Below are 15,445 nucleotides of genomic sequence, written 5' to 3' on the forward strand. Positions count from 1 at the left end.
AGCCATTTACTAAAGGCAAAACTGATGGAAAACTGACTAAGAACCCGACTTTAGAACATTGGACCAACAAATTATACTTTCACATAGATGACTATAGAAACCATAGATTTACTAATATTTGGTTTTAAACCTGACCAAAACCCGACTGCAAATGATGGAAAACTGCCCAAACAGTAGATCTGCCTGTGGCAGATGAGTTTGGGAGAAGCACTGCACAGATCACTATGATCTGTCCATGCTCTGTTAAGATCAAAAGTAAATAAAGTATTAAAAATAAATTTAAAAAATTGCTTGGGTTCCACCCTAATCAGTAACCAGCACGAGACCACTCAGCCTGGGCTGGCACTGTAAAATATGGGAAAACAGCATGGGGTTCCCCCTAATTTACAAACAGCAGAAACAGGCTGAACCATCCAGGGGGATAATGCAATAGTAGGGGGAGATACATGGCGTGGGGTCCCCCTGCCATAATTTCAACCAGCCCCAAACTGGACAGCTGAAGGCTGAAAAGCTTTGGAAAGTTGGGACCCCAAAAATAATATTGGGTCCCTCTGCCAAAGGATCAAAATTGACAGCATTTAGAATAGAAAAAAATTACTGACTTTGCCATTGGTTTTCAATTAACAATGAAAACCGCCGGTTAGTAAATTTAGATATTAGACACAATCATGACAGAGATAGGTGTTGTCAGTCAGTTTTTTATTTATACCCAAAATAGACCTTTAGTAATTTACACCAAAGTCCTTACAGCCACAAACGTTGGGACAATCATGGTGCACCTGTAAATAAAAGGTGAAACCATAGTCACAGACATCCAGGATGTGCTATTTGCACCAGATTTGGTGACAAACATCAATGCAATAAGCGTCCTAGAAAATAAAGGCTTAAAGGTCAAGTTTGCAGAGAGCATGTGTGTTGTGCAAAATAAAAGAAGGACTGTGATAGCAACAGCAGCCCGGTGCCAGGAACTATATGTCCTGGACATAGAAGAGTGTTGTGTAATGATGGCCTCTGAGACAAATCAGTCTATGGAACTGTGGCTAGGCCACCTGGGGTATGAAAACATTCAAAAGCTTCTTGATGGAATGGTGATGGGAATAGCTGTTAGTGATAATGAGACATCGGTGTGGATAGCTACATAATGGGTAAACAGACCCACTGTCACTGTCACTAAAGTCAACAACAAGAGCTGAGACAAAATTAGCATTGGTGCATAAACACATGTATGGCCCCATGGAAGTAAAATCAAAAATTGGATGCTGATATTTTCTGACAATCCATGACTTCACAAGATTGACATTCTTTTACTTCATCAAAGCAGAGAGTGAATTGGCAAATAAAATAGCAGACTACAAACATCTGGAGGAGACTCATACAGGTCAGAAGCTAAAGATCTTGAAATCTGACAATGGCGTGGAATATGAAAACAAGAATGTAACCTTCTTTGACATTATGGCTTTGGCATTAAGTACCAGTTAACCATTGCATACATGCCAGAACAAAATGGTGTCAGTGAGCATGCAAACTGCACAATTGTGGTGAGAGCGCGGACTATGCAGAGAGATGCAGTCCTGGAAATGTGTTTTCGAGCAGAAGCAGTTTCTACGGCAGTATACTTAAAGAATGTTGCACCCACAATTGCTGTAAAATGCAAAACAAGGCTGAAGGTATGGTCTGGAAGAAAGCCAAATGTCAAGCATCTCAGAGAGTCTTTGGATGTAAATCTTATGTGCACATTCCAAAAGAAAAGAGATGCAAGCTGATCCCAAATCGTGGAGTGTATCTTGCTTGGATACTGCCAAGAAAGTAAGGGATACAGACTATGGGAAATTACAAATAAAAACTTATAAAAGTCCAGAGATTTACTGTTCTGTGAAACAGTACCACCTAACTTGAGGCTGAAACTAGAATCTCAGCACAAGTTTGTTTATTTGGATATGCCTACAGATGGAAGCATGCTTGAATTAGAGTCTGCCAGTGTGGATACCCAAGTGCGGAAGAGGAGTTCTTAAAGAAAAGGCCCACAAGAGATATCATGAGGGGTTTGCAAATATTGCTTTCTGTAAACCACTAAATATTTAAGAAACAAAATCAATCAGTGAAAGGCAGCAATAGACAAAGACATGGTATCATTGCATGACAATAATATGTGGTCTATTGTAAACAGGCCGAGTCACTGCAAGACAGTCAAGAACAAGTGGGTCTTCTGTAAGACGTTAAATGTAAACGTAACTGTTGCCCGTTACAAAGCCTGTCTTGTTGCTAAAAGATATATGTACAGCGAAATCCAGGATTGACTATAGTGAAGTCTTGTGGCAAGGTATAGTACACTGCAATTATTCATAGCCATTTCTGCCATGATTGCTGTACCAGTTATATTCTGATTCAGCTTTCCTGAATGGAGATTTAGATGAAAAGATTTATATGGAACCACCTGAACATTATAATGATTACATGTTCCAAGAAGAAAAAGTCTGTTTATTAAAGAACGCATTGCACTGTCTGAAACAGAGCGGCCGCTGTTGATACCTTAAGTTATCCACAGTTCTTTTGCAAATGGACTTTATATGTTCAGAGACTGATCACTGTCTGTCCCACAAAACATAGAGACTGTTCATCATTCTTGTGTATGTGGATGACTTGTAGCTAGCATGTCAAGAAAAGCACATAGCCAGTGTCAAGCATCTGTTAGAGAAGAAGTTCAAGTTGAAAGACTTGGGACCTGCACATCACCTGTAAGACTTAAGAATTTTGCAAAACTTGACTAAAGGAACTGCCACAGTTGATCAACAAGGATATATTGATGCAGTATTTAATAAGTGTGCAATATAAGATGGAAAGCCAGTAAATACTCCCATTGACAAAGGCACAATATTAACAAAAGCCATGTCACCAACAAGCAATGAAGAAATAGAGGATATGAAAAGGATTCCTTATCAGAGTGCTTTTGGGAGCTTAGCCTATGCAAATATTGGAACTCGACTTGACATTACATATGCCGTAAGCCAAATTAGTCAGTTTGCCATTAATCCTGAAAAACAACACTGGACTGCAGATAAAAGAATCCTGAAGTATCTCAAGGGCTCAAATTCCTTAAAATTAGAGTTTTCAAAGCATGGAAATGCTGAATTGAAGCTCTTCTGTGATGCTGACTGGGGAGCAGATGAGGATGACAATAGTTGCTACATGGGATATCTGTTAGTACTGGCAGGTGCAGCCATCAGCAGTGTAAACAGGAAGTAACCTACTGAGACAGAATATATGGCACTTACAGAGGCAGCCAAGAAAACCTTATACAGTACCTAATGGAGACTTTATGTGAATTGGGGCTTTTAAAACAGTATCAAACAATTACAATGTGACAAACGAGGTGCAAAAGACTTGTTCTACAGCACAAAGCACCATGGACAGTCTAAGCACATAGCTATCAGACATCACTTCATCCAAGAGTTGGTGGAAGTCTGGCAGTGTTACCTTGGTAGCGAGTGAAAATAACATCACTGATATGATGACAAAGAGACTTTCCTAAAAGCATGTGGACTGGAATACTTTTGATATGTGTTGCTATGTTTTATTGTTTTTGATGCATTCTGGTTACAGGATGGACTACAAGGCCAGAGGTAGCACACTGAACTCGCATATCACATACCTGCATTAATCTCAACAGTATGAGGATTATTCCAAAGGATTCATCTTATTTAAAAACTTCCCATGAAGACCGATGAGTGACCATTGATCATTGGTTCTGAAATCATTGCCACATTTGGACATTGTTGCATTTCAGTAATCAATGGGGAGTATTTAGGTGCATGAGATGTTCTTGGTGATATCAGCTTTAACTGTGTGTTAAATTATGTTGCTAATCAATGGGGGGTTTTGAGCTTGGTAGTTTGTCCCTGTGGTGCGTGTCTAAAGGTGGATACACACTATACAGATATATCTGCAGATGATGGTTGTTTGTACACACTGAACAACCATCATCTGTGTCTGCTTGCAGGTCCCGGCGACCAGGGGGCATGTCAGGGGTGTGTCCCGGTGGGTGGGGGCGTGTCCCGCTCCCCTCCCCGCGGCTGCCCCTGTGTGTGTACGGGCGGACTGCAGACCACTCGTACACACCTGCCGATGGACAGATATATCTGCAGACATATCTGTCCATCGGCTGTGCAGCACAGCCAATGCGATATATCGGTGAACGCCGACATACACCGACATATTGCGGGTACACACTGCCCGATGGCAGCAGATAGATTGGCCGATCAATTGATCGGCCAATGTATCTGTCAGTGTGTACCCAGCTTTAGAATACCTTGTTAGTGTGTGATTAAGTTTGTAATGCCCAGTTGCCGAGAAAAGAATGTTATACATAAGCTTATACCTTGTTTGGGCGGAAGAATGAGGAGTTACCTATTGTTTAGGCTTTGGGTCCTTTTAAATCCTAGTGGAATTCTAAATGGAGTACTGCTCCATAGCAGCAGAGAAAAAGAAAGTTAGTAGATAAACATAGGGAATGGTGAGGGTCTCAAGTGATGTGCCCCGCAACAAAGTACTTTGGTTAGTTGAGTAATTTAGTAAAATTGATTTTAAAAGTGAAAAACCTCTCTAATAAGGTCAGTTACCCTGCATCTGTGGCTGAGGCACAATATTTAAATACTCCCTCATTCATAGTTACCACTTTGCCAAACTAATCCAGTTAAGGGGATCACCTTGAGCATCAGAAGTTGTCAGAATGCATAACCCCTATCCTATAGCTATCTATTGGTTAGGTATATTTTTAGATGCCATGCCGTGTCTTGAATATTTGGTGTGGTCAGTCTACGATTCTCCTTTCTCTTTTTCTTACTTTCCACATCTTTCTACTTTTCACAGGCTTAGGGGACTCCCACTCCATCCATCCTCAATCTAAGGCTTTTTCGCATTTTCGTCTACACCTGCATCAAGCCACTAATTGCCATAAGGCATCCCGGGCAATGTACTGTAGTTTTCTTCCTGTAACCCACTGCAGAAGAGCAAAGGCAGGGTACCATGAAAGCTTTGCAAGTTAGCTGTTACTCTGAAAAAGGCTATTCAACGCTATTCTGTAGGTAAATCTCCATATGTCAGCCTGTTGTGCGAAGTTTCTTGCACCTAGCATATGGGCCTCCCTCTCTGGCAGTTCCTGGGTGGGCCAGGTAAAAAGTCAACGAGTATGTCTATTGGATACTACAAATAATGGGGCTAATTCTGAGACAGAGACAGACAAGGCTGCGTCTTTTGCCGCAGTCGTGTCTTATGCTAATGCCATGGCCGAGTTCACAAAACTGAGACACCCACTTGCAACATCTTGTGAAAGTGCAGTTCTGTCTCTGTGCATCTTTAAACGCACCATCGACTGCACCACCAAAATTTGCACCACCCTCTGTGAGTCGTTGGATGCAGCTGCTTTCAGCAACGTGCCTGCGACACACCCACATTGATTTAGCCACCCCCCCTCTTACCTCCCAGGAATTCCTACTAAAATTTAAAAAGTCTGTGTCGATTCTGTACTGCGTCTCTGAACACTAACAATCGGGACACGTGTGCAGACTTAAAACATCGGCCAACTGCGTGCGGCATCGACACGGCTTTCCGGGAGTGTAACTTGGGGGTTTGGCACCCGGGGCAAGGAAATAAATGGTGCTCCTCCCCCTAATTACCCCACTAGCCTAGTGCCTGACAACCTGGTGGTCTAGCTAGGAATTAATGGTAGCCTACCTATCCTCAGCCGCAGTCTTCTCCTGCTGGCCCCTCCTGGCCAGCGACATCACCGATAGAGCTCTTCTGTCTTGAGCTGGTGTCTTCTGGCCTCTTCCAGGGCTGCCGGAGCTTTTCCTGCAATGTGTACATCCTCCACCCGCCGCCACTGAACTGACTTTTCTGCCCAGTGGCATCTGACGTCAGATGCCATGGGCGGAGCTAGCCATGATGCGGCTTGCCGTGGCCGATTTCTATTGGCTGCCTGTCTGCAAGCTGGAAATTGCTCACAACCAGCACCAAATTCAAATGGCCGCCGGTCCGCGAGCTGCACCCAGCTCGTAGCCAGTGCCAAATATCACCCGGCACTGGGAACAGTCCGGTGAGATGTGTCCTGCCGAGGATTCATCTCACCACACTGCAGAACTTCCAATGCTGGGATCAACACTTGATCCCAGAACTGGACATTGCAGAGGGGTCACTGGAGGAGCCCCACTCTGCCGGGGCATCCAGGGCAAGGTGCCCCACACGCACCTCCCTGATTACGACACTGCTGCTTCCGTCTCAGAATCGGTCCAAATACAATTCTTCTGAATTTTAAATGGTCATACTTAGTAGCGTTTAACTTCCTAAATGTAAAGAATAAGAACAGATACTGACACGGCTTTCATTTAAACATTGGGCTTGATTCAGCAGTTGCTAATATGCGCACAATCAGGTGATTGTTGCGTTCTGCGCATACATATGCATCGCAGTGTGCAAGCCAGTCTCTACGATCGGGACTGCGCAGATCCATCGCAGAGTGATTGACAGGAAGTGCCATTTGGGTGTGGTGATGGGGGGGGTGGTTGGGGAAACACAGGCATGGCAGAGCGTTTGAACGCCGTTGGAGGGGCGTGCATAAATTAGCCACTGTGATGCCCTACACAGCCTGAGGCCTCATAGCGTGTGATGAAGTTAGCAATTTCTGTGTAAGGTCAAAGCTTGTACAAGTGTGCGTGAGGCTGTGATTGTACTGATGGTTTTACAGTTTTACTAAACATTACGGATGTGTGTAAGGTAAAGTGGGCGTCCTTATGCTGTGCAGCGACAGCATAGTGATCGCAATGGATTAGCATACTATCGCAGTTGAACTGCATGTGTAATCGCTATTGCATTCGCCGTTGCGATTGGTAGTGAATCAGGCCCATTGTAAGGAAATTTGCATTGGACAATCATTGAATATAAAAAACAAAAACAAAAATATGTAGGCATAAGTCTTCCAAACCTAGAACTTTACCTGGAATCAAATATGACAAGACAGCTGTTATTCAGCAACATAACGATACAATGAAGCTGTCCACTGATGAGAGCATCCCAACTGGCTGTTTCCAGCTCTCTGATGTCATTGCATAAAAGTCACCTCTTTGAGAAAACAGCAGTTTTCTAAGGCTCATGATTCACAGGTCAGGAACAAGATACAAAACTTTCAACACATTGACCTATATGTGTGTAAACAGACATTTGCTAGGAAATAGTACCATCATGTGGCTGAAATATAGCCTGCTGCAAATATTCCAAAGTGCTGTGAGAAAAGGAAAAAAAAATGAGTGCAGTTTGCAGTGACCAGAATCAGAAAATAACTAGTATAGTTACAAAATGTAACATTATATCACACATGTACAATAAAAAATTATACTTAACTAAAAAGAAACCAAAAAAATCTATTCAGGATTAAATTATTAATAGCACTATTCTAGTCTGGGTGAAAGAAAACTGCTTCTAAGAGGGTTTGCCAGAGACCCCCAATAAAACTAAAGTGTAAAAATTAAAACAGAAGCGCTGTGTCACACTATACAATGTAATAAGCAATGTATAAAATATACAGTCAATGTGTTAAAATGAATACCTTAAAATAACATACACTTGCAATATCCTCAATGTGCCATTATTCGCGGCAGGGCCGTAACAAGACTTTTTGGTGCCCTGGGCCAGGAAGAGCATTGGCGCCTACGCCCCTAATTTTTTCAAAGAGGGGCATAGGACGTGACCCGAAAAAGGCAGCATAATCTCATGGGGAAGGGCCATGACAAAATTGATTTGTCCCGTACAATCCCTTTGTGTCACTGTTATCCAGTTGTCACTGCCAAATACAGTGTGAGTCCAATGGCTCCAGTGTTGATACACAATAATTATGTAGTATAGTTCACCAGCTCTAGATGTAGGAGAGTGCTTGTGAAAATGCACCTGCAGCAGGATTTGTCCATCAGACCAGCCGTGCACAGCCCTGAATCCAGCAGTGTAGATCACCGACTGAAGGTTTAGAAAGAGCGTTGCTTGTAGTATATATGCAGCAAATATCTGTGGTGGGGAGATCCATGTACCCAAACCTTGGCAGCTAAACTCACTGGCAAAAGTACACGAGGAGTGTTGTTAAACAACTGGGTCGAGAATCAGGGCTGCAATCAGATATTGTGGGGCCCAGTATACATGTAAAAGACAGGGCCTCCCTTATCTTCACCCCTGTATGCAAAGTTCCAACGAGCCCTGGCACCCAGAGAAAGCACATGCTACAGTATGATGCCTCTTCCAACATGACACACACATATGTACTGTAGACATACATACAGTCAGGTGCATAAATATTGGGACATTGACAGAATTTTCATATTTTGGCCTCTATTCACCACCACAATGGCTTTGAAATGAAACAAACAAGATGTGCTTTAACTGCAGACTTTCAGATTTAATTTGAGGGTAATTACATCCAAATTAGGTAAACAGTGTAGGAATTACAATGGTTTCTATATGTGCCCACCTACACTTTAAGAACCCTCCAAGAAAACGGATTTGGACACCAATCCTCTTATACCATGTTCATGCACTTCACCTGACAGCTCCTGACATACAGAAAATTGACAAGTGCCACCGAGCTGCGCCCCTGCCCTGCTGTGGCATGTCGTACCACCCCAATTACAACCCTGATTTGTGCCAATAAGAAATTATTTTCCACTGGGAAGTAATATAGGGCCTGATTCAGACCCACTCGCGAGCGGCTGTCCGCTCGCAAGTGGGTCGATGGTGTGCACTGAGCATGCGCACGACGGAGGGAGCGTGCCTCCCAGACGGGGGCGTTCCCAAGGGAACGCCTACAGTCAGAAGCCGGCCCACTGACATCACTAGTGATGTCAGTGGGAGTGATTTTGGCTCTGATAGAGCCAAAATCACTCCGGGCCTTGCAGTTGAGAAACTCAACCACAGGCTCCGGCTCGCAGTGGCGATGGTCGCGATGGTCAAGACCATCGCGACCATCAACCTGCACGCTCGTATAGGCTGTGGGTGGTGACCCACAGCTATACGAGCGTCCAGGAGGACGCTCCATAATTATGGAGGTGGGCCCTGATTCAGAGCGAGCGCTCTGGTCAGAGCGTCCGGCTCTGAATCAGGGCCATAGTTCACTTGCAAGGAGAGGGGCTTTCAATTGCCGCAGGCCTCCGCACAATTGCACATGTGTGGTCTCCTGGCATGAGTAGTGAGTACCAGTGAGGGATCCTTCAGATCCCTCTCCTGGTACTTTTTTTGCAATCTGTACCCTATAGGCTACAATGACTAATGCCACCTTCAGATGGTATTAGCTATCTAGCCCAAGCTCTGGAATGTATCTCAATCTGGAGCTTGTTAAATTTGGCAAGAAAGCAGACCCCTGTAGGTTTCTATGGAGGCTGCTTTTGTGAATGAAAACGGGGTATTGCAGCAGATATGTCCAATACCTGCAGTGGTTCCTCCATTAGGAGAAATATTATTATTTGTGGAACCCTCAAAAATGGGTGATTTTTTTAGGGGATATACTGCAAATGATAATTGATAAATAGGCCCCTTAGAGCAGCAAATTAAAATTACCAATAAGGTTATGTACAAGTGCTGAAATGGTCTTTTTTTCCAAGCAGCCACTAGCAAATAGGTTTAGTCAGACCCTTAGAAGGTAAACATATAAACAATATAGTAGCGCTAAATTGAGTAGACAATTGTATACAGGTGGTTAAAAATATATAAATTCACTTTAATAAAAGAAATTAGCATACAATATAAAATATCATATATGAGCAAGGTTCCTTACCCTAGTGATTGTCCACATAAACATGTCCTGTTCCTATACGTACTTCCAGATTCAATGATCAAGTAAATAGAATACAATGAAAGTCAATCTCCTTTTCAGAAATATGACTGTCCAATTGGTAAATATTTACCAAAGCTTAGTAATAAGATAAAAAGAGATACAAGCGCTTCAAATCAAAAGTGCGACTTCCAGTACCCTGAGGTGGTCACCACACCTCCAACTGTCATATATGAATAGAGTACTTGAGTTCTGGGCCTGATTCAGACCCGCTCGCGAGCACTGAGCGCTCGCAAACGGGTTGATGTTCGCCCAGTGCGCATGTGCACGATGGAGCCGGCTCCATCATGCACATGCACGAGACCCGGATAGCAACGGGCAAGCCGTCGCTCCGGGTCTCGTACCAAAGGGGGCGTGCTGTCGATGGTGAGTGACAGCAAACCCCCTTTGGTGGGCATGCTGGGGGCGTGGCTGCCCAGATGGAGGCGTTCCCATGGGAACGCTTACCGTCTGGGGCCGGCCCCACTGACATCACAAGTGATGTCAGTGGGAGTGCTTTCGGTTCTGATAGAGCCAAAAGCACTCCAGGGCTTGCGGCAACGAGACCCTACCACAAGGGTCTCATCGCAAGCCCGATGGTCGCGATGGTCTTGACCATCGCGACCATCTTCCTGGCCGCTCGCTACAGCTGTGGGTGGTCACCCACATGTATATGAGCAGCCAGGAGGCCGCTCTAAAAATTAAGAAGGACGGCCCTGATTCAGAGCGAGTGCTCTGTCAGAGCGGCCGGCTCTGAATCAGGGCCTCTGTGCGCACCCTCTGGGGTATGGAAATCAGTTAATCAGAAAAAAGTTCCAAAAAAGGAAGTGTTTCTTCTTACTTTAATACTTCTAATTCAAGGATTTTCCAGATAATAAAGAACTTTGTATCCTAAAATAACTTCTCCTCCATAAGGGTATATAGAAAAAAACATATATACATAGATTGTATATAGTGACAAAGGCCATAGTAAAGCCAAAATGCAGTGGTGAAGAAAGGAAAGTAGCTATCCAGGTGAAGGGTGGACATATTTGGAGTGATACAGGCACCTATACCCAGAAGGTATCTGGGGTGAATCTTCTTATATGCGATTGTGGGTGTGAGAGATCTACACCCACCTCTATCTGGTACGCTGTTATATGTATTTGTGTGGTGGTTTTAGATTTATTTTTAGATTTATTTTTTATGTGATAACAATTAACAATATTTCACTATATATGATCTATGTATATATGTTTTTTTCTATATACCCTTAAGGAGGAGAAGTTACTTTTGGATAGAAAGTTCTTTATCATCTGGAAAATCCTTGGATTAGAAGTATTACAGTGAGAAGAAACACTTCCTTTTTTGGAACTTTTTTCTGATTAACTGATTTCCATACCCCAGAGGGTGCGAACAGAACGCAAGTACTTTATTCATATTTACCAAAACTTATCACCAGGAGAGGGATGATCCTATTAGCATATGAATTCCAAGTGCAGAGTTTGGAGCCCTGAGATGTTTGCAGTGTGCAAATCTGGTCCAGTCCAAAAAGGATATGAAGATGGGGTATAAATCCAAAGTGATGGCAACACTTTCAGTATCTGGCTAGTTGGTTCAGGCTTTGAATGAAACTGTAGATCACTTGGTGGTTAATAGTATACAACACTAATGCATTTCGCTGTATAGGTTTACAGCTATTTCTGAAAAGGAGATTGACTATCATTGTATTCTATTTACTTGATTATTGAATCCAGAAGTACATATAGGAACAGGCCATGTTTATGTGGACCCTTAGAGCAGCACCCTGGGGCTGGAGACTGAATAATGTCTGATTGTAAGGATCGGACTTAGGGGGTCTTCTGCCAAAAGGGCAGGAAGTCGGGTACTAAGATGTGGAGAGAGCAGTAATCAAGGGAGTTGTATGTAAGTCTTCCTCATCATGTAGATCCGGATGTTGGTGAGACCTGACCAAAGGTGTGGAGTCTAACTTACAGGGAGGTATTTGCCAGTGACCCCTCCAATTGGGATTTGGGCTTCAGCTGCACCCAGTAAGCAGGTTGCGGCCCCTTGGTCAGGTATCCAGTACTAGCAAGAAGACTGGAGTATGCTTGAGAGAATACAGATGCAGGGAGTACTGGAGACTGGTACACAGATTTTGTACTGAGTTGGAGCTGAAGTGTCCAGAATAAGTACTGGTGTGAAATACTGGAGACTAGCACATGGGCTGTGTACTGAGGTGTAGCTGAAGTATCCAGACGCAGGGTAGTAGCAGAGTATAATACTGGAAACTGGCACATGGGCTGTGTACTGAGGTGTGGCTGAAGCAGGGGCGGATTTGGCCGCCGGGAAACCGGGCCAGTTCCCGCCGGGCCGGTCCCTACATTGGCCGGTCTCACCCCCACTGCCGTGATCGGAGAGCTCCGATCGGGCAGCACAACATCTTAGTAAAAAAATAAACAGCTGATGGGAGAGCCGCTGCGCAGCCGTAGCAGGTCCTCCCACAAGCCTTTGCGGAGCAGAGCCTGTCAATCTTCACTGATGGCTCCGCCTCCATCCAGCTCCTCTGCAGCCCGCCCGCCGTGACAGGACAGCAGCCTGCACAGTGACAACGGCGAAGAGAGAAGCAGTGGGCAGCTAAAATGAGCAGCGGCAGGTAAGTCCCGACAGCGGCGTCTGTACGGGCGGGGAAGGGGCTAACACACACGGGCTGAAACAGGTGCTGGGGGAATGAGGCTGACACATTGGAGCTGAGACACACGGGCTGGGGGAATGAGGCTGACATATTGGGGCTGAGGCACACAGGCTGAAATAGGTGCTGGGGGAATGAGGTTGACACATTGGGGCCGAGGTACACGGGCTGGGGGAATGAGGCTGACACATTGGGGCTGAGGCACACGGGCTGAAATAGGTGCTGGGGGAATGAGGCTGACACATTGGGGCTGAGGCACACGGGCTGGGGGAATGAGGTTGACACATTGGGGCTGTAGTACACGGGCTGGGGGAATGAGGCTGACACATTGGGGCTGAGGCACACGGGCTGAAATAGGTGCTGGGGGAATGAGGCTGACACATTGGGGCTGAGGCACACGGGCTGGGGGAATGAGGCTGACACATTGGGGCTGAGGCACATGGGCTGAAATAGGTGCTGGGGGAATGAGGCTGACACATTGGGGCTGAGGCACCCGGGCTGGGGGAATGAAGGTGACACATTGGGGCTGAGGCACTCGAGCTGGGGGAATGAGGTTGACACATTGGGGCTGAGGCACACGAGCTGGGGGAATGAGGTTGACACATTGGGGCTGAGGCACACAGGCTGGGGGGAATGAGGCTGACGCACACTGGGGTTGAGACAGATTGGAGCTGGGGGAATGGGTCAGAGACGCACACTGGATCTGAGAGAATGGGGTTAATAGAGACACTGGGTCTGAGAGAATGGGGTTGATATAGACACTGGGTCTGAGAGAATAGGGTTGAGAGAGACACTGGGTCTGAGAGAATGGGGTTGAGAGAGACACTGGGTCTGAGAGAATGGGGCAGAGACACACGGGCTGGGGGAATGAGGCTGAGAGCTACATTTGGGCCTGGGTATGGAGAGACACAGGGGGTCCTGGAGAGAGACATGGAGGCCTGGAGATGGAGAGACACAGGGGGTCTGGGGATGGAGAGACACGGGGGCCTGGAAAGATACAGAACTTATTAATTCAGGGAAATTCACATTTTGCCCTGCACAAACACTTTACTGTTACTATACATTATCTAGTTATAATGAAGACGTTGGTTATATTTCTACGTAAACAGGCATCTTCCAGATAGTGTGATTTACATGAACAGTGAATACCGGCTGAAGACGCTGTCCAGTGAGGGTCAAACAATTTAGAGGTTCCCTGTTGCAGAGGAAAGACCATATCAGTAAGAAAAAAGACTTCCAAACTGACTGGCCTGTACCTAGTGCAGAGGGATGGGGGTCCCCAAAAAGAGTGTATCGTTCACCAAAATTTCTGTTGCCGACCCTGCTCCCCTCAGTGGCTTGAAAAAGTCCCTCCAGGCCCTAAGATGAGGGAGTATCCTGCCCTCCTCCACAGGCCCCGCCCCTCCACAGACCCACCCCCTCAACAGACCCGCCCCCATATGGGCTCCTTCCAGAAATTTCCCGGGCTGGTTTTCCATCCCAATCCGCCCCTGGGCTGAAGTATCCAGACAAAGGGTAGCATTGGAGTAACACTAGAGAAACTGGTTAGGAGGAGACACAGGAGTAGACACTAGTGAATATCGCTGGAAACAATCACTGGATGAGAGACTGTTCAGGTGATTCAAACAACATGGCTGCGCTCATGACCACCACCACAGAAACTCTGATGAGGAGGATTGCGTGAAAGTCACCTGGGCCCCGGGGAGAATACTCAGCGTTTCACCAGTTGCTGCAGCAGGCATCTGACCGCACTGCTAGTCAGGGGAAGCCGGCGCCGCGGTGAGTAACAGCAAATCCCAGGCTGAACCCTGACACTGATGCTGCAGGGTCATTTATGAGAGGTATGTTTGTGTTTATATGATGCCAGGTGGCTCTCCAGGTGTATTGATGGGCACACAGTGGGCAATGGATGTGCTTTCAGGCAATGGGTAGGACCTGGCCAGCACTGCATATATGTGTACCTGGTGCAACAAGTACGGGAGAAGTGTAAGTTGAATGGTGTGATATATATTGATGAGGGTACATGTATACAGTACATTTGTAATACAAGGGTATACACAAGGGCACTAATAAGGGGGTGGCAGGTACAGATTACAGGTATAACCACAACCACCCATCATGTGATGCTTTTGTAACTGATTATAGCTCTTTGTCATAAAATATATTTCCTATATGTCATTGCCTATTTAAACCACACCCACATTAGAGAAAACTACAGGGTTTTTGTCACCCTCATTTTTTCATTGCAATGCACTGGTAGACAGCTGGGGCCCCTTGGTAGTGTTTGCTTCCCAGGCTGAAAGTTGCCTGCCCTTTAACTTTCCTCCCAGGCTGAAAGTTGCCAGCCAGCCCCTGGTTGGGAGGTATGCACTACTGAAATCACCCCTTAGAATGAAGTAGTGCCACTTGTTTCTTGTTCTTGTGCCAACTTTCACACAGCAGAAGCTGTGGCCAATCATGTGGCTCCTTTTCACATAGGGTAAGGTTGAAAGGGATCCATTTGTCTGACGTACATGTTGCATGGCTTTCCTTTTGCCATACTTGCTTACTTTTCAACCTCCCCTCAAGGAGATCCCAGGGGATGTCCAAGATAATTATGGTGTAACTTGCATCATCATGGCCCTTCCCAACCGCAGTGCAATGCAACTACTTGGCTATGATGATGTGATTTGAAGAAATGTGTGTCCTTAAGGCCCTACACACTGTTCTAGGGCCTTTTGTAGGGATCTGGGAGTTCTCTGAAGTTTGTGAGTCTTCTAACCTGATGTTTGTGAGTCTTCTAGACATTCCGGGAAAGCAGATAACATCTTCACAACTGGAGTTATGGTGTGGACACTCCTCAGTAACAGCTTCTTTAAGAATACTTGCTAGATAAGTGTTCACTAATATTAATTAGCAGTCATTATTAGATAAGATCTTATACTATGTAAATA

At 45.3% G+C, this 15,445-nt stretch overlaps 1 pseudogene; it reads left to right on the top strand.

The window, feature by feature from the left end:
* Nucleotides 1-2,886: 2,886 nt before the first annotated feature.
* LOC148524525 (uncharacterized) lies at nucleotides 2,887-3,243 on the top strand (annotated as a pseudogene).
* The last annotated feature ends 12,202 nt before the right edge of the window (nucleotides 3,244-15,445 follow it).

The sequence above is a fragment of the Taudactylus pleione genome, unplaced genomic scaffold (genome assembly GCF_031769625.1).
Source record: "Taudactylus pleione unplaced genomic scaffold, aTauple2 ptg000117l, whole genome shotgun sequence".
In the NCBI taxonomy this organism is placed as follows: domain Eukaryota; kingdom Metazoa; phylum Chordata; class Amphibia; order Anura; family Myobatrachidae; genus Taudactylus; species Taudactylus pleione.